The following is a 21,582-nucleotide window of genomic DNA, read 5'->3' as shown; positions in this document are numbered from 1 at the left end:
TCTCACGAACATTCAATGATGATCAGGGTTCACTTTCACATCTTCATAAGGTGGTCTGATATTCTCAGGTAGATATTCCATATCATAAAGCATTTATGACAAAACAAGTACAAAGATCCATCCATTCATTCTACAAGGACTTATAAATTCTAACTAATTCATATCAGTTATTGTTGTACTCATCTTCTGGTGTAACTCTGGAGGACTCCAGTCGATTATTTCTAAGGCTGCTGGTGTAGACTGTGGCATAGTCTCTCACCAATGACACAGACATAGTTGCTTACAGTTTAATCAAATGAAGGTAATTGTCATGAACTGAATTTCCACGTTCCTGTGCAGTGATGAAAGCCAATGGGGACAATCTGACAACAAACTTATCCAGTGTTTCATATGCATCTAATTTCCCACAGCAAGTAAACAAAAACTGCAGCAGATGGTTTCCCAGCTATGAAAACCATAAGGATGCATCATTTATTGAATTAGTAGTCTTGAATAAATTACATTTAGGCCTATATACTTACATTTGACATTTTTAGAAAGTGATTGCACCTATCTCTATCTCTATTCATCTCTACTCTAGTCATAGTAAACGCCGAAGTTAAATCTGTTAACTAGACAAAAAGTTGTAGGAGTGAAGACATTTCACAGCTCATCCAAGCCGCTTCTTCAGCTCTGGTCAGATTGCTAGTGGACACACTGGACTAATTGTAACACCTTGAACTGGTTACATCACAGTAATTACAAGGAAAAAGCTGGGATAATAGGAGATCAGTGTATTTTGTCGCCCTGTTTCCATAATATTATCGATAAAATGCTAACCATGTGTCTGGGTGCAGTCTTCCCATTGTGATTGAAATAGATGTTAATGTATAGTCAATCATATTACCAGGAAATTATGTAGAGTGACAGATGTGTCCTGTAGCTACCATAATTACACTGTTATTGTTGCTATCCTTTTAACGCTGTCATCCTGCCTTCACCGTTTGGAAGACAGCTCCAAAACCTGTTTATATCAGCTGAGTGGACACATCACAGCAACATCAAGTGATCACTCTGAAGAAGAGCGTCAGTGAGCAGTCAAAACTGTCAGCTATGAAAACAAACTAAACCTCGGTCTGAAAAAAGAATCTGTGAAAATAAATATCCTGTTGTCATGCTATTACTGTATTTTAAAGTGCACTGAACTTGCCACTGCATCTTCAAAAATAATGGGTTTAGTTTGAAATGGTCACAGTTTTAGACAAAATGTTAACCTGTTTTCCTTCTCCCGGCCAAGAAAAATACCCCTTTCTTTTGTTTTTCATCTAAGTCAACTAAAATGCCAGGTGTTCAAGCAGAGGACTGGCTGGTCTCCTTTGACCTTCTTGCGCACAGGCTTTTGCTATTTGCCTTGTACAACCTTTCCTTTATTGTGTGTACCCACATCCTCTGCTCTGACGTAACTCCTCTTTTTCTTGTTTCTCTGATTCTGTAGACCACCTGTAAGAGTGCTGAGCCAAGTCTGACTGCTCCTAATGAAGGATCTCAAGCCTTCACCTCCAGATCCAGCTGAAAAGGTTTTTGAAAAGCGTCCTTAAACCCATTTTTAGAGAAGACATTGATCTGGTATTTATATTAAGCAGGAAAGTAAGGACAATTGCGGTTTCCTTGATTACACGCTTCCTCTTTTTTAGGAATCATTTTGTCTGTAACTCATTGTGCGGTGATGGCACTGTTCCCTGGTTTGGATACAAAATGGAAAACGCCACCATGGGATAGGCAAACTCTCTTTTCGCTAAATGTCTGGCATTTTTCTCTTGAATTCCACCTCATTTGTTTCTGCCATGCCTTAACCAATTAGCACTCACATAAAGCAGTTATGTTTATGTAAATAGACCAAAGCTAAAGGGCATAATGTCACCAACCCTTTGCATACTTTTCTCGTGACTAGATAAACAAGAGATCTGCCCCATGGAGGTAAAGATAAATTTAACCTGCATGTAATCTCAAAACAAACACTTTTTTCCGGAAACAGATGGCCTCCAAGTGTTTCAGTATAAATTATGTATGCTAAAAGAACATTTCAAATGGGATCAAAAGTGCACTATGTAACATTTCTTCTGGAGTGTCTGCCAAGTTTACATGGAGATGGTACTGCTTTGCCTTGAATACTCTATGATATAAAAGGCTAACATTAAACTTTATCTTCATTGGGCATCAGGCGGCGCCACGAAGGCAAGCTAGATCTGTGGAGAGGCGCCTTACACACAGCAATAATGCATCTTTGGGACTATGGGCCCTGCATAGGACTGGAAATGAAGTCTAATTATTGTATGCATTGAGAAAACAAACAACAAACTCAATAAAATATAATATCTACATTGATTAAACGATTCACCAGACGCACTCTTACCCTTACGTAGTAGTTATAGCAGCGAGAAGAAGAAACCAAAGCTATTTAAAGTGATTTGTTTTCAAAAATGATGATATTGTCAGTGGTTTACATGTGGAGTACCATAAATTATATAAATTACATATTAGAGCTGCTTTTCTGTTTACGTTTATTATCAGCTAATTTTCTTGCGCAGTGGGACACCGACTCAATGATCTAAACTGTGTGGGATGACATTAGTGCATATACGGCTCATGTTGGGACCATTAGAGGAGCATAATCATATCAGTACACTCACTGAACTCAACTTTCATAATACTAGTAACTATGTATTAATGCATTCAGTGTTTTCGTAATCAACTTGTTTTGCTCTTAATTTCACACAAGATTATATTCAAGTTTGTGGAAAGCAGTGAAGCTCAGTCATGCAGATACGCAGAAAGAGGTCACCGCTGGAGGTACATCCTGTAGCCTGAGTTTAATACAGTCGTGTTTTTCCTCAGGGGATGCCATTTTTATAAAGATTCACATTACAATCACAGCAATTACTGCAGCTGTCCCATGGAGGTTGTATGTATGGTGAGCACGTCTGAGTATGCAGTTTAAAAAGCTGTTTTATTAGTCAGGAACACACATCATGAGTTAAAATGCTGGTAGGGTTTGTAAAAAGGGGATGCCTGGAACTATACAAAATTAAGTGGTCAATTGCAATTCATGGAGACTGACAAATGGTTCTGACAAGTTCACACTGTTACACGGCCTGCCTATAGATATTGCTAGCCAGCTTTTTCTCATCTATCAAATTGGTTTACTGCCATATGCTCTTGACTCTAAACTTGGCTCAATCTGTCACTGTTAAACAAGCAATTTAAGGCTGTGTTTATTATAAGTGATCTCATTATTTAAAGTGTTGTAATGTATTTACACTCAGCCTCACGTCTATGGGGACATGTGGATATACATACATATATATATATATATATATATATATATATATATATATATATATATATATATATATATATATATATATATATATATATATATATATATATATATATATATATATATATATATATACTTTTTTAATCTCTAAGCAATGATGTTTTAGTATCTTGAATCAATCTTAGCATCCATTTTAGAGTATTATTTTTGTTTTTTATTTAAAATTTTGCATCACGTACCTTATCTGTAAGCATTAATTGACTATTTAAGACTTATACAACACCAACATGGGAAGAGTCACCCGAAAAACTGGTATGTTATGTAATGCCTAAACAGTAACTTAAAATGCAAAAGGCACTGACACGGGCATAAAGTAGATTGTTTCTGCTTTGGAGAATCTGGTAGAAATGTAAAGAACACTCAGTTTGCAGTCAATGGACTATAAAATGATATGCAGCATGGACAGGAAGTGAAAGCAGAGTCAGCCAAAGCATAAACAACATGAACTTAAGTGTAACCCTGCAGTACTGTACATGCCATGGTGTTGCTCTATATAAAATGTAATAGGTTTATACAATTTTGGGAATTATATTATTAGGGATAATGCATATTTTTTAAGTAATGTGATTAGATTTTTAGAATTTTCAAATCAGGATGCAGTGTGCAATGTTTTAAACATGACGCGAGCATTAACATTTGAGAGAGGACTGAATAAATATGTTGATGTTCTTAGCATTACCATAAACACACAAAATGTTTTTAGTATTACCTAAATAAATGCAGCCAAATTCAAATGAGGATTTTGCACAACCATACAACAGAAAACAACAGTTTTAGACTAATGAAACCATTTATCTGTTCTCCGTTTTACTTTCAATAATAGATCTTTACAAATGGAGCATAGATTCAGAAACAGCCAAAACAACATTTAATGAGACAGTCTTATTAAGGCGTAAATTTTTGTATCGCTTTATAATGTGTTGATGTTTTGACTGTGTAAAAAGCCTAATATATGAGACCAATTGAGCAACCATTGAACAAACAGCAATGTTCTCCTTGGCTTTAACTTGTTTATTGTGAACTGGCTCTTACCTGCGTTTTACATGAATGTGCCTCAGGATAGCTCTTTATCTATTATCTTTTAGTGTTTGTCACCCCATTATCAAACAATTGTCTTTCATTTCCTTTGGTTTGTACGTTTACCAAATTGAAATGTCTTACAAAAAATAACAGATTCAAATATAACTGGTATATCTCACATAAAGGAAATAATGCCCAGAATTATAACCCAAATGTTTGCTCATAAACAGCCCAGGTTGGTACAGCCTGTTTTGCTACATCTTTAAGCTTGTCATTACAAATCCAATATGGCAGTTCTATTAAAGGGCGGAAGAACCGAGTTAGGGGGAGATTGTTTTGTTCACACCGTGCCCTCTGTTATAGAATCGTCCTAAATGTGGCGGATGCTAGTCATTAGCCAAGCGGTTTGTGTCATTCACCAGGGACTGAACATTTTCTATCCAAAATGCACTGGGGTCATCAGGTCCATGAACTTTGTACACTGTGTACCACTGGTGACACATAGCTAACAGCTGCTATTCTGTCATCTCTCTCTATGCTGGTTCATTATAGTTGTGTTTAAAGGGGACATGCTGTGAAAAATCTAAATCTACACAATCGAAAATTATGAGCCTTTATAATAGCGCTTTTTTCTCAGCATTTGCATACTTTGTATTTCAGTTGATTAATGCCTTTTTGAATAATCCTACGTTGTCCTGTATGTGAGGCTTGAGTGCTCAGATAATATATTGTTTTCACCTACCTCCACTTTCTTCTATTTACTTGTGCTTATTACAAATAAACCAGACTCTGGATCAAGCAGCCCTCCCGTGCCAACATACATCTACATTTGTAATAATTGGTTTGATTTATTAGTGTTTGGTTTAATTGTGCAAACATAAATGATGTTGTGTTTTGATTTCCCAGATGTAGCCAAAAAAGGTGAAGGAATGTGTCTGTGTTTCCAGCACTGGGCTTCTGATGACAGTCATTTGGAGACGCACAAGTGAACCACAAGTGGACCACAGCGCCAGCCTATTACTGGTGGGTGCAGCACATCGGTAGCTCTGGTAATTTACATTGCACAGACCCTTTGGCAAAACATATCAGTGAATGAACAAGGGGCATGAATGATGAGGAAAGGACTCTTGAAGCATGATAGAGGCAGTGCCATCAGGTGCAGCCAGAGGAGAATGATTACTATACACACACTCTTTGGATGTACATTTCACAAAGAAATGGTGAACGAAATATATATTTTATTCAACCATCCTGTCTACCAAGGATATGAGAAGTTAAAGGCTACATGTTTCTTATCTGTTATTATTCTTTAAGAAACAGACTACAATCATCACTCCTACTTTAGGTCTTTAAATCTTTTACCTGTGTTTTCAAATCTCTGTGATTTTTTGCAATCCTAAAGCTCTGTTTGTGAACATTTCATTAAATAGTTAAACAAAAATACAAGCATTTAATTACTGGTGTTTAATTGTTCACAAATATCTTGAAAAACATGTATCCTTACTGTGAGCAGGCTCCTCAGACCTGACTCGTAACTTGTAGGCGGGCTGCCAAATGCTTGTCTCTAAGGAGATTTTACTGCTTTGTTTTACAGCACTGTCTGTGTTTTCTTGATCATTCGTATTCTTAATCATTTGCATCTGTTATTTTGATGAGCAGCTGTAAAAATAATATTGTCTGTGTCATTGGGAATATGTTTGGTATCGCTGGCATGTTTGTTTATGCATCAGAGTAAGTTTGAGTTAGACACTTAACCTGAAACGTATGGCTTTGTAACATTTTAATTGGGTCCCATCTCATGTCAAAATCTAAGCAAAAATGCAACTCTACTCAAGCTGGTTGGTAAAATCTTGGTTCTCTGGATGATCCTTTGGAAGAATCTATTAAAAGGCAAAACCAAATGTTAAACACTGAACTGGAGTGTCATGTTCTACTAAGTTTAATGTGAATTCATGACACTCTTTACCACCAAAAAGGGCCATTAATCCCTCTCTGAGAGCACCAACACGACTCTTGCCTCTGTAATAGATTAATGATCTCTGCTGAGAGTGGCACACTGAAAATCACCTCGAGACAACAGCTCAAACACAAACAACATAATGTATTTACCAGAGTGTTGTGTGATTACGGTGTGAGTGAAAGAATGACGCGAGGTACAGCAGACACATTTCAATAACAGCTCTCAGCATGAATCAGGGCAATGCTATTCAGTTTATACAAACCAAATTTGTCACAAGGTTTGTAAGATAAAACATTTTCAATTTGGGTGACATTTTCTGGACAAAACTATTGAAAAGACAGAAGTTATGTAAAGATAAATAATTGTGAGCAATAAATGATCAAACTATATTATAAATGATGTTGAAAGTGCAGATCATCACAGTTTCCCAAAGATCTGCTTAAATAATTATGTAGCCCTAAAATGTCTGCTGAGTAAATCCATTGAGCTTTCGTGCTAAATGTGTGCCCTCATCCAGTTTAAAAAGTGCTAATTAGTTTAGACTGCGTAAACATGTATTTTTTATTGACTGTGTGCTGTTTAACTAAGCTAAAATGTGTTTTATGTCCAAGAAGATTAATTTTACAATGCTGTTTTGCGTTTGAATGGGCTCTGGGCTCTTTACTTTACTGTCAGCAAAATGATTTATTACACTGTAGCTATATCTGCACAGGAGTTTTGTGACTTTTGTGATTAAAACAATGTCAAACAACATTAAACTGCAAAGCTGCAAGTGGCAAGCCAATCTTCAGTAACACAAAAACGTAAGAATATAAAACAGTGTGAGAATGGTAGATGCAAGAAGTAAATTATAGAGGGCCGGCACAAAGCTATCTGAACCTTTGCCTAATGGAATGCAGATTACGTTGTCTGGACTGGGCTTTATAGAGGTTTGAAGGTTAGATTTTTAGGTGTCTGTTGTGTCACCGCACAGCACATCAAACTATTTTCTTTTTGAAAGTTGAGGGTGCGATTCTAAGCCTCTTTTGCCAATCCGCCTGCACTAATCCGGCTAATCTTTTTGAGTTAATCCAAGGAAAATTAATTTGATTACAGACTCATCTCATCTCTGCAACTGCTGCTCAATTGTGGCTGTTTTTTTCTGTTTATTATCTAGATTGTATTGTTTTGTTTTCTTAAAGTCCTGTGGAGACAGACATGTGGTCATGGATTTGTTATGGTTTGGTGCTGTATATTGTTGAATCCCTCTAATTCATCTTCATGGTGTTTCTGTTTTGTAGTTTAATTTTGAATAAGCTCCATATTATACTGTTTTTAGCCCATAAAGTGCACAAAAAGCAACATTATTATTTGAAGGGATGAGGGATGGCATTAAAAATAGACTCAGCACACATTAAGTAGATTGCTGTTGTTGTTTGAGTTAATGCCATGCCTGTTGTCCATGAAATGTTAACTTCTTTAATTTTTTTGTGTGTTTTAGAGTTCTATCGCTCTCCATTAAAACATAGGTAAAGTTTGATTCGTAGAGGTGAATGTGAGGTAATGGCTCTCTCTTCTTGCAGTTGTTTTGGTCCTGTGCCTGCCTCATGTTTGAAGTCAACTGAAACAAGCTGCTACCTCCTGTCTGTGACCCCAAATGAGGACAGAAAATGAATAATGCATTTTAAGTATTCTGTGCTAAGTGCGCTGTTCAGCATATTCAGAGCACATCTAGACTGTATTGGTCTATGTGCCATCTCGACTCATAAAAATTACATTTCAAACTTGATTCAAACCCTTTGTACTTGATACAATTTTTGATACCGCAATGAAAAATTATCTAAAAACGGTCTTTTATTAGACAGCAAAATATGATTTTGAAAACTAGGTCTGGCACGATAATTACTATTATGCTATGTGAACAATATCTTTTCAGGCTTAGTATTTATCAAGTGTACCTTTTGTACCATCTATTGTATCTATTTATATATTGCCAGCCACATCATGTTTAATATGATTCACCTATGATTCACTGCTTCAGCATTGTGAAAGTGGTATATAATTCACTTCAATAATAATGTTTATTGTGATATTTTCAGAATCAGTATATTGCATTTCAAAGCTTGATATTGTGACAGACCTACTGAACACAGAATAAAGTTGTTTCTTTAATATTATTATGTGGTCCTATAGTTCTTAACCAATGTACCTGATTTCTTCATATCAGTGCTTGTTGAACCATGATTCAATACTAGTTTTAGTATCAGTTACTATAGGGGTATTGATTTTTTTTGACAACCCTATCACTATTAGTCTGTAGTGTGGAAAGAAAGGGCTATTCCACATTCGTTATCAAATATTAGTCATTTTTCTTATGTTTTTTGGAAGCTCATTACTTCTGCTTGTGTGACCTTGTGAACGTGGGTTGCCCTGTGGCCTGGGGCGTCTATGTCCTCACCACTAATACAAAGTGACTCAACAGTGGTCGTGAAGCATGATGCCGAAGAGGACAGCACGTTAGACCTGAATATGAAACACATCCATCCATCCATTTTCTTCCGCTTATCCGGGGCCGGGTCGTGGGGGCAGCAGTCTAAGCAGGGACTCCCAGACTTCCCTCACCCCGGACACGTCCTCCAGCTCCTCCGGTGGGACCCCAAGGCGTTCCCAGGCCAGCCGAGAGACATAGTCCCTCCAGCGTGTCCTGGGTCTTCCCCGGGGCCTCCTCCCGGTGGGACATGCCCAGAACACCTCCCTAGGGAGGCGTCCAGGAGGCATCCTGAGCAGATGCCTGAGCCACCTCAGCTGGTTCCTCTCAACGTGTAGGAGCAGCGGCTCTACTCCGAGCTCCTCCCGTGTGACCGAGCTCCTCACCCTATCCCTAAGGGTGCGCCCGGCCACTCTGCGGAGGAAGCCCATTTCAGCCGCTTGTATCCGCGATCTTGTCCTTTCGGTCATTCCCCAGAGCTCATGACCATAGGTGAGGGTAGGAACGTAGATTGACCGGTAAATCGAGAGCTTCGCCTTTGGGCTCAGCTCCTTCTTCACCACAACGGACCGATACAGCAACCGCATCACTGCAGACGCTGCACCGATCCGCCTGTCAATCTCCCGCTCCATCCTTCCCTCACTCGTGAACAAGACCCCGAGATACTTGAACTCCTCCACTTGGGGCAGAGACTCACGACCCACCCAGAGAGGGCAAACCACCTTTTTCCGGTCGAGCACCATGGCCTCGGATTTGGAGGAGCTGATTCTCATCCCAGCAGCTTCACACTCGGCTGCAAACCGCCCCAGTGCCTGCTGAAGGTCCTGGCTCGAAGAAGCCATCAGGACAACATCATCTGCAAACAGCAGAGATGAGATCTTGTGGTTCCCAAACCAGATCCCCTCCGGCCCCTGGCTGCACCTAGAAATTCTGTCCATAAATATAATGAACAGAACCGGTGACAAAGGGCAGCCCTGGCGGAGTCCAACATGCACCGGGAACAGGTCTGACTTACTGCCGGCAATGCGAACACAGCTCCTGTTCCGGTCATACAGGGACCGGACAGCCCTTAGCAAAGAGCCCCGGACCCCATACTCCCAGAGCACCCCCCAAAGGACACCACGAGGGACACGGTTGAAAGGCATTCGATGAAATACATCCACTTGTGTTTTTAACATGGAAAGTCTGTCATATCACCCAAGTGCACTTTCACTATTCATGAGTTTCAGCTTCCTTTTATAGGTGCCATTTGAAGACTCTCAATTAAAAAGACCCACTTTTTAGCCAGATGCACTATTACTTTTTTATGTATTTTGGGTGTTTTTAATGCGGTGAAAAACCTAGTAAACATGCATCCTTACTGTGAGCGGGCTTGCATCACATACCACGGAGGAGGACCTCAACCCACTTCTTTCCATTGAAAAGTTCTTTTGGCTATAATATTTCACAGAATGACATAAAAAATAAAACATGATGAATGTTTTAAAGTGTGGTTTCCATGGAATCATGCAGGTTAAAGTTACAGTGTTGCTTTGAATCGTCCATTGCTATGGTATCAATACTACTTTTTTATCATTCTGAAACCAATGGATAAGAGCAGAGTCTGTCAAGTTATCATGACGAGCAGCCATCCCTAATACTCTTAAAGCCATATATCTACTACAGTGTCGATCACGAGCCATCAATCACTTTTCCATTACGACATGAAATGTGTGTCCTCTAGTTGCGAGGGAAACATTGGCTCAGAGTGCAGCGTATTCTCAAGCTTTGTCATAGCAATGAAATGTTACACATGCTCTCCATCTAAAAGACTGTCAAGGTGGTCTGTCTTTTCAATGAAGTGAATAGTACTTGGTATTCAGCCAAGGCCAGGAGCCAGTGCATAGAACCACAAAGGGAATCTGATGTTTGTCTACTTCAAATCAGTGTGCGAAATAGCCAAACTCCTGAAATCTAGGATAAGATGGCTCTGTACTAGATAAAGTTGTAACAGTACTACAAATGATCATTACTCTATACTGACTTTACTACCACAATGATAATAAACAAGAACACAAAATAAGAGCCATTTTACCAACATTACAATGTGGTCTTGTGCTATTTCTGATTTCAAGACTATTCTAAAACGATTATGTCCACTATATTTTTCAGTAGGGCTGGGCCTCATTCAGAAGTTGCCAATACGATACATACCTCGATACGTATGCCACAATACGATACATATCTCGATACAGTACACTGTCGACTCAATACAATACGATACAATATATTTCAAATCGATTCGATGCGATTCAGTGAAAAATAAAGGCTTTCAGGACACTTAATGATCACAAAAACTAAATATTAAGTGTGTATATATATATATATATTTTTTTTTTTAGCTTCCATTTATTGAAGATGAATGAACATAAAAGTGCATTTTGTTTTGTGCATTTTACTTATTAGAAAAACACATCAGACTGTTCCATTGGCCAGTGTCACTCATCCACAGCTTATGTGAGCCCCACATTTACATGTAACAGGGACATGTGCAGTGTAACGGCTCCGAAAGATCACAACATATTTACTAAATCACAACTGTGATACTAAAAGTCTTTGTTAAACCAAAGTTAATACGAAATAAACCTATTTTAATCATTAAAACAGTCAATCAAATGTCAAATGGTCTGCATAAATGAGTTTCTTTCCTCTAAACAAGCCACACAATGTAAATATACAAAAAAAATAAAAATACTCTTGATGATATATCGATACAGCAGCCCACAATATCGATACTGTATCATTAAGTGAATCATACGATACAATCTATCAATATCTCAATATTTTTACGCACTCCTATTTTGCAATATTGATCCTTGTTCAGTATCTAGTTTCAGTCCTAGTTGAAGTATTTATTAGTATCTCGGTATTATTTTTTTTTTAAATTGACAATAGTTTGAATTAGGGCTGGGCTATAAAAACTTACTCCACCTTCATCTAATCTGTAAAGATTAGGGTGAGTGATGGGGAATTATCCAATCACAATAAAGTGTGAACTCTCAAAAGCAGCAATGACTTTAATTTACAAATGAATAGATACTAACTGCGTGAATAGTGATAAAATCGAAAAGTTCATATTATTTTTGTTATATTGCCCACCCCATTTACAATAATTTTCCCTCTGCTCCACATAAGCCTTAGCTGCCAGCTGTTGATGCAAAGTGGCACCTAACCACTTGAACATGTTTGATCAGCTGTCGGACATGATCCCTGCACCTCTTTTCCACCTCACACTGACTACACCTCACAATTTATTCCACTCAATCGTCAGCAGGTAAAGTGTGAAGTGCTCAGCGTCCTGCCGTCCAAAGATAACCACTCTGCCGCTCACTGCCATCACCAGTAAACTCAAACGTGTCAAGTGCGGTGGACGTCAGCGGCTGAGTCAGAAACCACACAGTCTGAGGGAGTGGCTGTTTAAATAGAATAAAGGCTCTAGAAAGGGACATGCAGCCAGATGAATGTGGTCTAAGGCCTCTGCAAAGAACAGTTTATTTCGTATTAACAAGCAAAGATGCACTATGTTGCTTTTCTGGTGCGATGCTTTTGCGTTACCTGGAATGTTCCACAGTGGGGCATTAAACTTATCTATCGCCATAGAGACAAGCAGGTGACACTACGAGGCCAAGTTGCAGGTCGGATGTGTGGAGAGGCGACACTGCTCAAATATTAAGTCAGAAGGGAGTATATCATATTGAAACTTATTTTAGCAAACAAAAATGATAAAACCCTCAACATTTATCTTCCTCAAAGCCATAAAACTTGAATTTGAAAGTTGCATTTGTGAACCTGAGAGGAAACAATAATAGCTAAGACACACGCTCCAATTACCCTTTGCTCTTCTCCATTTTAAGTAGCAGTCACTTTGAATTACAACACAGTTACGCATTTGCTCCTTATGTTCATTAATATCGATGCTCTTGGCTCACATGATTCACCCCCCTCATAATCAGACTGGAGTGCTCTAATGGCTCTTATTGGCTCATTGACACATTTAACAGCACGAGCCTTGGAAGACAGTCTAAGCAGTACTTAGCGTCACACTTTAATGAAGCTCACCCACCACATGTACCGCTGTCTAATTGGCCTAATTTGTTGTACTAGCGAAGACGACACCACATCCGCTCTGTAGATTTTATTAGAGACCCCCACAGGCACCTTTTTGCTCTCTATGTGGTCTACATAAAAAGATAATTTCACTGCTGTTGTTGCGTGGTTGTAGATGATTTGTTTACTTCCTTTCTGTGTGTGCAGAGTGTTAGCTAGAGGCCGTTTCATATTGTTGTTGTTTAAATTGCATATGAAGCTGTCATTGTTGCATTTGAATGGATAGAGCAAAGCAGGGCAGACCTCTTGGGGCAATGACACTTGTGATAATGAGCATGAGCGGGGCGCCTGTTTATGCATGGAGCAAATGGGAGGCGTTGGTCGCACACCGCTAACTCTCCATCACCTATGTACTATAGAGCAGATAGGAAACGCTTAACCTCCAGGCATAACATTAATGATAGATGCTGCCATACAGGGATACCGTTTGAAGATATAACACAGAGCATATGACAGCAGAAATAGCCCTTCAGAAATAGCTTCATGCTCGGGTTTGAAATCAAGTGGGCCGCGCTGCATTGTATCACAGTGTTTTCCATCACAGTGGCCCTGGTTCCCATGGCCCCTCACGGCTGGGTAATGAGGTCTCTATGACAGCCGGGACTTGTCCTTCCCTCACAGGAACTGGTCTTATTCAATACTTAATTAGATTTACCCCCAGCAATAACAGAATATAGTATGTCTTTTCCCAAATAGAATTTTTTTGGAAAAAAATACACTTACAATTTATAGCCTAATTCCCCAAAAATATGTGGTCGGTGAGGTGTGTGTGAGAAGATGTTTTAGACAGAAGCAGGAAGAAATGGAGAAATCTGTTGGCTATTTTGTCAAGTGTATTTCCAGATCCTTTTTATTTCCGAGAGAAACATCCATTTTGTAGTTCAAGTATTTTTCATCGACTCTCCGCACTGGCTGTAACATGTTGAAAATGTCCCAGTGCTGATCCCACATTTCATGACTATCTCCTAAACCTAAAAATAAATACTAAGATAAGTTAGAAGTGACCCAAAATGACTCTGTTATGAGGACAAACTATTTAAATAAACTGATAAGCTCTATGCTGTTGACCTTATTTCCTTAAAGCACTATAATAATAATATATTATATGTAATTCAATTTATTATTATTATTATTATTAGTAGTAGTAGTAGTATTACTATTATTATTGTTGTTGTTATTCTTATTCTTATTATTATATTTATTATTATTATTATTATTTTCAAAGCAGGATTACAAGTGTACGACGGAGTGTAAGGGTCACTTATATAAAAAAAAAAAATGTGGGCACTACGAGAATAAAGTCATAGCATTTCGACATTAAAGTCGTAATATTACGAGAAAAAAGTCGTTTTTTTATGAGAATATCGGCTGCTGTGCGTGAATGAGTGAATAGTGCGTTGTGTGTTATGGAGAATTTGGAGCATTTTGTTCAAATAAACTTTCAGCTGGGTTTTACACATGATGAAATACTGTGTCTTTTAGCCAATCATCACCACACTATCATCAGTATAAGTACTTTGAAGGGACACTGCAAGCATTTGAGTTTGTTTAGTCGAAGGAACCATACAGATTTGAAAGAAATTGCTATATCTGAACAAAATGCTCCAAATTCTTCATAACGCACTGGTCACTCATTCACGCACAGCAGCCTATATTCTCATAAAATTACCACTTTTTTCTCGTAATATTACGACTTTAATGTCGAAATGCTATGACTTTATTCTCGTAGCGCCTGCATAATTTATAATAATAATAATAATAATGGCTTACACTTGTAATGCGCTTTTTCAAAGCCTCTCAAAGCGCTACACTATAGTCATTATTCATTCATTTCCACACTTGGTGATGGTAAGCTACTATTGTAGCCACAACTGCCTGGGGCAAACCTGGGGCAGACTGACGGAAGCGAGGCTGTCAATGCGCCATCGGCCCCTCCGACCACCATCTATCATTCGCGCACACATTCATACTAGGCAATCTCGATCCTCTGACCTTCGGGTTGGGGGACCAACACTCTAACCACTGAGCCACTGTCACCCCCAAAATATACTCCGTCATACAAGAGGACAGGGAGCCCATATGTTTATATGTGAATAAATTTAGAGCAATATTTCAAACAAATTTTCATAAAACACATCCAAAACAGAAATTAAACCAACAGCACGAAAAATAAATCTCTGGCTTTCTGAATTACTTTTGACTCACACGTTATACCTAACACCCAGCATTCGATTGGTATTCACACAACACACTTTAACCAAGGGCAAACATCTCGAGTATCTATTAAAGCTATGGACTGGGCAAGACAAATGTAGTTCAATACCAGTTCATGATGACCAGAGCATCTGTCTTGTCCAACCAAATACCCCTTAATGAAACGTGCCCACTGTTTTCTCTATAGTGTGTTCCGAGCCGTGGTGCTGAGGAGGGAGTATGTGATGTACAGTGTCCTATAACCAAGCAGTGTTAGAAGACAAACGAGGTGCTGTCATGGAGATGTATTGCTTGCTCACTGGTCGACTTTGCAGACTGTTGCCAACTGAGGATTGATGAACCAGAAAAGTCATAGAAGAACAACTTGCTTGAAGTGTGCACGAGTTCAAGAAGTAAGTAAGTGTATACTAAGAATGGATGTGGTTAAGTGTAGTGCTAGTCATGCTATAAATCAAGAACTATGATCCATATGCTTTTACATTACTTTACAAAGACATTTTAGTCCAGAACCATATCCTGTATCCTCACATTCTGATGGGCATGATTGACAGGTGGATTAACCAATAAGAGAAACACAGGGTGTTTGTGTTAAAACAAACATTCACTTTGCCATCAGAAATGTTTTTATGAAATGATACAATAATCCAGGACTTCAATCTTTAATCTTTATAGTTTTGTTATATGCACTAATGGGATAATTTAATGTTTTAATTTACACTCTATGTGCCAGTTGTAATTTATTTCAGTTTTATTTCAAGAGCCAAGGGTAATTTTCTTAAGGTGAAGATGAAACATGCTGGAATATTTAGAGGCCTTATTAATATTCAGAACTGTAGCATCCTATTCGTCTCTTGTGTAAACAAAAGCTGCATAAATTCACTTCAGTGCCATCTGCAAAATTTTAGAGGATGTCAAATGATGCCAACATGAAAACTGAACAAGTCACGTTTTTCTGCTTTTATTTAATTATAAGGCTACCACTAGATGCTTTTACTCCAACCTACTAATCATCTAGACAACTCATAATCATGCGGTTTCATACTTTTATTAACAATTGAAAGCATATTGGAAAGTTTGTTTAGTTTGTTTTGTAAAAGTGGAGCACATAACATTGCAAGGGTCATTTGACTCAATGAGGTTATCCAGCTCATTGTTCTATTTCCCCAATACACATGGAGAGCAATTTGTGGTTCCGGACAAAAGCAGATGAGGCCTTTTGGAAACAACAACTCAAATTAAAGGTTTATTCAAGATTAGTTTTTTCCACTCAGAGTTTTGCTCAGAGTCAGGTCTTTGTGTGCTGGTTTTCCATGCTTGTGTTTAAAGGCACATTAATGTAAAGGTCTGCCACCTGCTTGTATCTACAGACATGTTATTGCTTTGCTTAAAATGTGACCTTAAACTTGTCTATCTCCACAGAGACTGAAGGCTATGCTAAGTAATAAAGCTTCTTAGTTGCACCACATATACATACATCAAAATATTGAATGCATATTAGTTTGAATAAAGCTTTGATGCATTATATAAGTGCTCAAGTTTGAGCACTGGTTTGATACTATAACACTGAAACAATTCATTAATGTTCTATCCTTTTGAAAAGATCTAACAAGCACTATATTCTAACACTGAAACTATTCACTCATTATAACAGCCTCTCTTTAAAGGAAACATTGTGTGATATGAATTATGGGAAACTGTTGGGGTTGTGTAGAAACTCCTTTACAGAGATACGGCTGCCGGAGAAGACTCAAGGCCGAAAAACAGACCGGTGCAGCCCGGAGAGGTGAACGAGGCCGGAAGGAGGGATCAAGGCGTCAACCTGCTCAAGATAATATTTGCATATTCATGTTGCATGTTGCATTTTTCTGTTTCGGGGCCAGGGAAAGGCAGACAGACCGCCTGCTGCACATACGAGGGATAGATCATTTGACCCCGGGCACTGTATTAGATTGTAACTGTCAGGGGAATAAACTTTTGGGGTTTGAACTGATCGAATCCAGTCGTCATTTTGATAGAACATGCCTAACAAGACAAGCACTCCACCAGGCCAAGTTATAGGTCAGATTTGTGGAGAGAGTCAACTCTTTTCCAAAGTATTTTTAAGCAATAAAATATTTGAAGAAATTAAGACATCTATAGTGCAATGCTACACTGTGGAACATTCCAGGCAATGCAATAGCCCCCATCAGAAAAGTCACATCTTTAAATAAATACTGTGCTTAAGAGCCTCTATCAGGTTACAAAAGTTTAAATCCGGTGAATCTCTGTTGACCCCTTCTGGAGCGTGCGAAGGATTTAGACTCACTCGTGTTAATGAGCTGCTTCTTATTCAAAACAGACAGATGGCCTTTTCACCTAAAACCGCCTTTTTTAAATGCAGGCATCCAAGAAGTAATGATCAACAAGCACTTATGTTTGGGGCTCGTAATACAATCAGTAGTTAATGATCATAAACACTGGTCCCACAGGTACTGACAAGTCTCAATTTGCAGTTGCAGTACTGATCTCATTCCCCAGTGGTTTGGTCTTTACATATGGCTGGCATTTCTGTTTACATATTTTGAAATTCCAGCATATTTTAGTATATCCAAGGGTATAGCAAAAGACAAAGTTGACAGATTTAAACTTTGTCTTTTGCTATGGATCAGGCCTGGACGATTGAGGGTTAACACAGACATCTAAGGGTATAGTATGTCCTTTCAATTAAGTAATTATCAAAATGTAAAATATGAAATTATCTTAAAAACTGCATTTAATTGTTACAGAGTCATTGTAGTTTCTTACCTTTGTGTAAAAGAGACTGCTAATGAAAACTCCATGGGTTTTTAAATACCTAATATATGTTTTACAGACCGCACATATTGCTAACAGCGCCTTTGCAGATAAAGTGCACAACATTTGTGGAGTTGACCTAATTGTTATACTGTTTACATGTTCTGATTGTGTTCTGATTGGTAAAGGAAGATTAAAACAGGAAGCCCCATAGTTCCAGCTGACCCTTGAGGCGACACCTGTGACTACGAGTGTGACAAACCAATATAAAGGTTGTACAGTCTCATTAAGGAGGTCACTCGGATGTCAACCTGTACATGGTGGCTTAGACTTCACTGGGCAAGAAAATCTGTACCATTTACTCAGAGCTAAGGACAGGATGTTCACAAAATGTTCATAGGTTTGTGCAGAATGACGCACAAAACATAATATTGAAAACTATGACCTTTCACCTTTTGTTGTCACCTTTTCCTATTTAATTAAAACTCACTATAGTAAACAATGTTTTACAGGGTATTTTTGAGCAATAAAAACATTCAGAATAAAATAAATAAATAGTTTAATAATAGTTGAATGCTGTACTCCGGAACATTCCAGATAAAGTAATAACATATACATGAAGACAAGCAGGTAAAGTGCCCTCAATGAGAAAAGTGCACCTTTAAAGCTTTGGATTTGATTTGATAACAGTCTAAATCAAAGCTAATACTACAACATTATGAAACAAAAATTTCACAAAATACAAATTGAAATGAAAACTGTAATTTGATACATTAAACCCCTGAGCCTGTCCTCGCCTAATGTTTTTTTTTTTTATATATATATATATATATAATTTAAAAACCTGCTGCTGATTTTAATGGAGACAGATGGGGATTCTGTGAAAAATCTCGATACAATTGGTATCTTCATTTTTCTAAGAACTGCATTACCCTGACACACTTGGCCTCTGACACTGAGCAGAGAAACCACAAACAACATGACTGTAGCTTCTCACCCTTTAGGACCAGTGCCATTTGCCATAATCGCTCATTCTCTGCACAGATATTGTAACCCAGACCTCAGACTGTACCAAGAGTCGGTTTGATTTTAAATGTGATTAAAAGCTGGCTCAGGCATTATGGAAAGGTAAGACTAAGACCGTGTGCACAAAAGCAGAACTTGGAAATGGAAATCATCAAAGTTTATCACTGACTTCACCCTGCCGCCTCCACAGTTTATAAATGAATCATGTTTCACTCAGTCCTGACTTTGGCAAAGCTGCAGCATAGACAAATATATTTGATGAAAATAAAAAAAAAGACTGAATAGACTAGCAGATACATGGAGAGCGTTTACCACCCTAGAGGAGAATTTGTCTTGTCCATAGGAATTCTGTTGTTTAACTTGAACATGTATTTGAGGCCTAAGTATTTACCCGTCAACCCAATCCCAAGGCTGGTACACATACACTGACATTATATGTGTGTTTATTTTCATCATGTGCCTTGTCACCTGACAAAAAACATGTTTGGTTTTTAGAACATGGTTCATTTAACAACCTTTGAAATTGTATTTGGCTTTTCATTGGAGGCTGAAAATGTTTTTTCTTTGTCGAGGACTTCCTGATGGTCAGTGAATCCTTGTGTGATAAGAGACTAGAGAAGTAAACAGCTGTGTTTTCACTATGATTGAATCAAAATACAATACTAGGTATGTTTTATAGAAGTTTACAACTAAGCATGTTAAAAGCTCAAAATAGATTTTGTATACTGGTAATACTTCCCTTTATGTGCACCACATAATGGATTTCCATGTAGTTGATTAATTTCACAGAAAATGTCACTTTCTCACCATTCAATCACTATGAGTGAATAAAGGTTTTAATTCGTTTGCTCATCCCAGCCTTGAGAGTCAAATAAGTCAAGTCACTCAAGCAAAAATTACAGTGGAAGAAAAGGTCTTAAATAATGGCAGGAAAAAGGCAATTCACCAATCCACTTAGCTGTGCGTGCTTTGTCTGTAAGTGCGTTTCATCTTGTCATCACACTGTTGCTTTGGATGACTGATAATGATCTTTTGTATTCAATGTTACTTGGAAATGTGAACTGATAAAAAGTCTGGCAAAGCTATAGAAGTGACAGAAAGATGTACATATTGACAAGAACAAGTCGTGATTGATCCTCCATGACACTGTACTGTATATGTCTAATGCCCTTTGAGGTAACCACACTCATTTAGTGCTTCCGCCCTGACCGCCGTCACCATCACACTGTCTGCCAGATTGGATTTATTGGGCCTATTCTGCGTTTGGTGGCTTTAATCAGATTCCACATTAAGTTGATTTAATTTGTTTGTGAGCCAAGCGTGAGTGAGGGAGGGTGCGGTGTTGACACACTATACAGCAGCAGTAGCAGTTTGGATGGAATTTCTGAGTCAATGTTACACGTTCTATTTGGTCACGCTGACCTGCTGCATGTGGGCACCCATGGGACCCAGTGCTGCCTGGGTGAGTTGATAAGGCCTGGCTTAGACGAGGCTAATGAGGCTAAACCTGACTGATAGATGCGACAAACCAATTCTCCTCTCTGTCTCCCTATACACCAAGACCAAAATGTGCTGTAGATAACATTAAATGATAAAAAAAAGACAATAACAATTTGTCCAGCAATCAGGAGGTGGTCAGTTCAAATCTTGCCCATCCACATACTGTTTTTGTTGGCAAGACACCTTATCCATAGTATGCACTTCTCCACCATGAGTAGGTCTGTGTGTGGCTGGTTGCAACATTATGGACAATATTTGGCATAAAAACCCAAACCAAACTGTGGCAACCCCTACTGCGTAAAAGCATTATCTGAAAAAGGTCTATATAGACCATTAATGCTATACAGATGTTGAGACTAAAGCCACATTAGCTTACACTCACAAAACTCTAAAGATGTCAGTGCTGTTCAATACTTATTTATTCTACTGCTTATGTGTACACTCTAACTTGAACTCTTGTCCCACACTTTCAGCTCACCTTAGCATGACATGCCTGTGACTTTTTGGAGTGACTGGTTTCTTTCAGTTAGTTCTGCACAATGCGAATTGTAAGAAAACTGTAAGAAATGTGTGACATTAACTACAAAACATAACATTAGAACAATCCTAACTTTATTTTCACCAACCCTGTACTATATCTGCCCTTCAAACTTTCTCTCTAATGGTATAAGAAAATAGTTTTTGAAAATGTACATTAAAAGCACTACTTGTCTTCTCTGGTTGCATGATCTTTACAGACATGTTATTTGTGCACAGCTTGGAGGGATTTGTCAGACTGTAAAAACTGTATTTATATCCATCCATCCACCTTCATGTCTCTGCCCTCCCCTGAACAAACAATGTTAAAAAAACAAACAAACAAAAAAACATGCATTTACAAAATAGACAAGACAGTGAAGAGTAACAACAGCACACTTGATGATGTCAGAGAAGATAAGAACATGTAAAGTGCATTATTTTGACCTTTCCCCTGATATATTTACTCTATGCATTATGAAGAGCACTAAGAGGCTGTTTGAGCACATTCCTTCATCTTGAACCCCAAGGTTATTAAATTATTCCTGGCAAGAATAAACCTGGACTACACACAGTTTGTCTTTT

General features: G+C 38.2%; 1 protein-coding gene across 1 annotated transcript in view; it reads left to right on the top strand.

The window, feature by feature from the left end:
• tubb4bl (tubulin, beta 4B class IVb-like) overlaps window positions 1-21,582 on the top strand; it is a 175,424-nt gene that overhangs the window by 83,496 nt on the left and 70,346 nt on the right. The gene's annotated exons all lie outside the window — the stretch shown is intronic.

The sequence above is a fragment of the Periophthalmus magnuspinnatus genome, chromosome 8 (assembly GCF_009829125.3).
Source record: "Periophthalmus magnuspinnatus isolate fPerMag1 chromosome 8, fPerMag1.2.pri, whole genome shotgun sequence".
NCBI lineage: Eukaryota > Metazoa > Chordata > Actinopteri > Gobiiformes > Gobiidae > Periophthalmus > Periophthalmus magnuspinnatus.
Note: the sequence above shows the minus strand (reverse complement) of the source record. Positions and strands in the feature narration are given on the sequence as shown.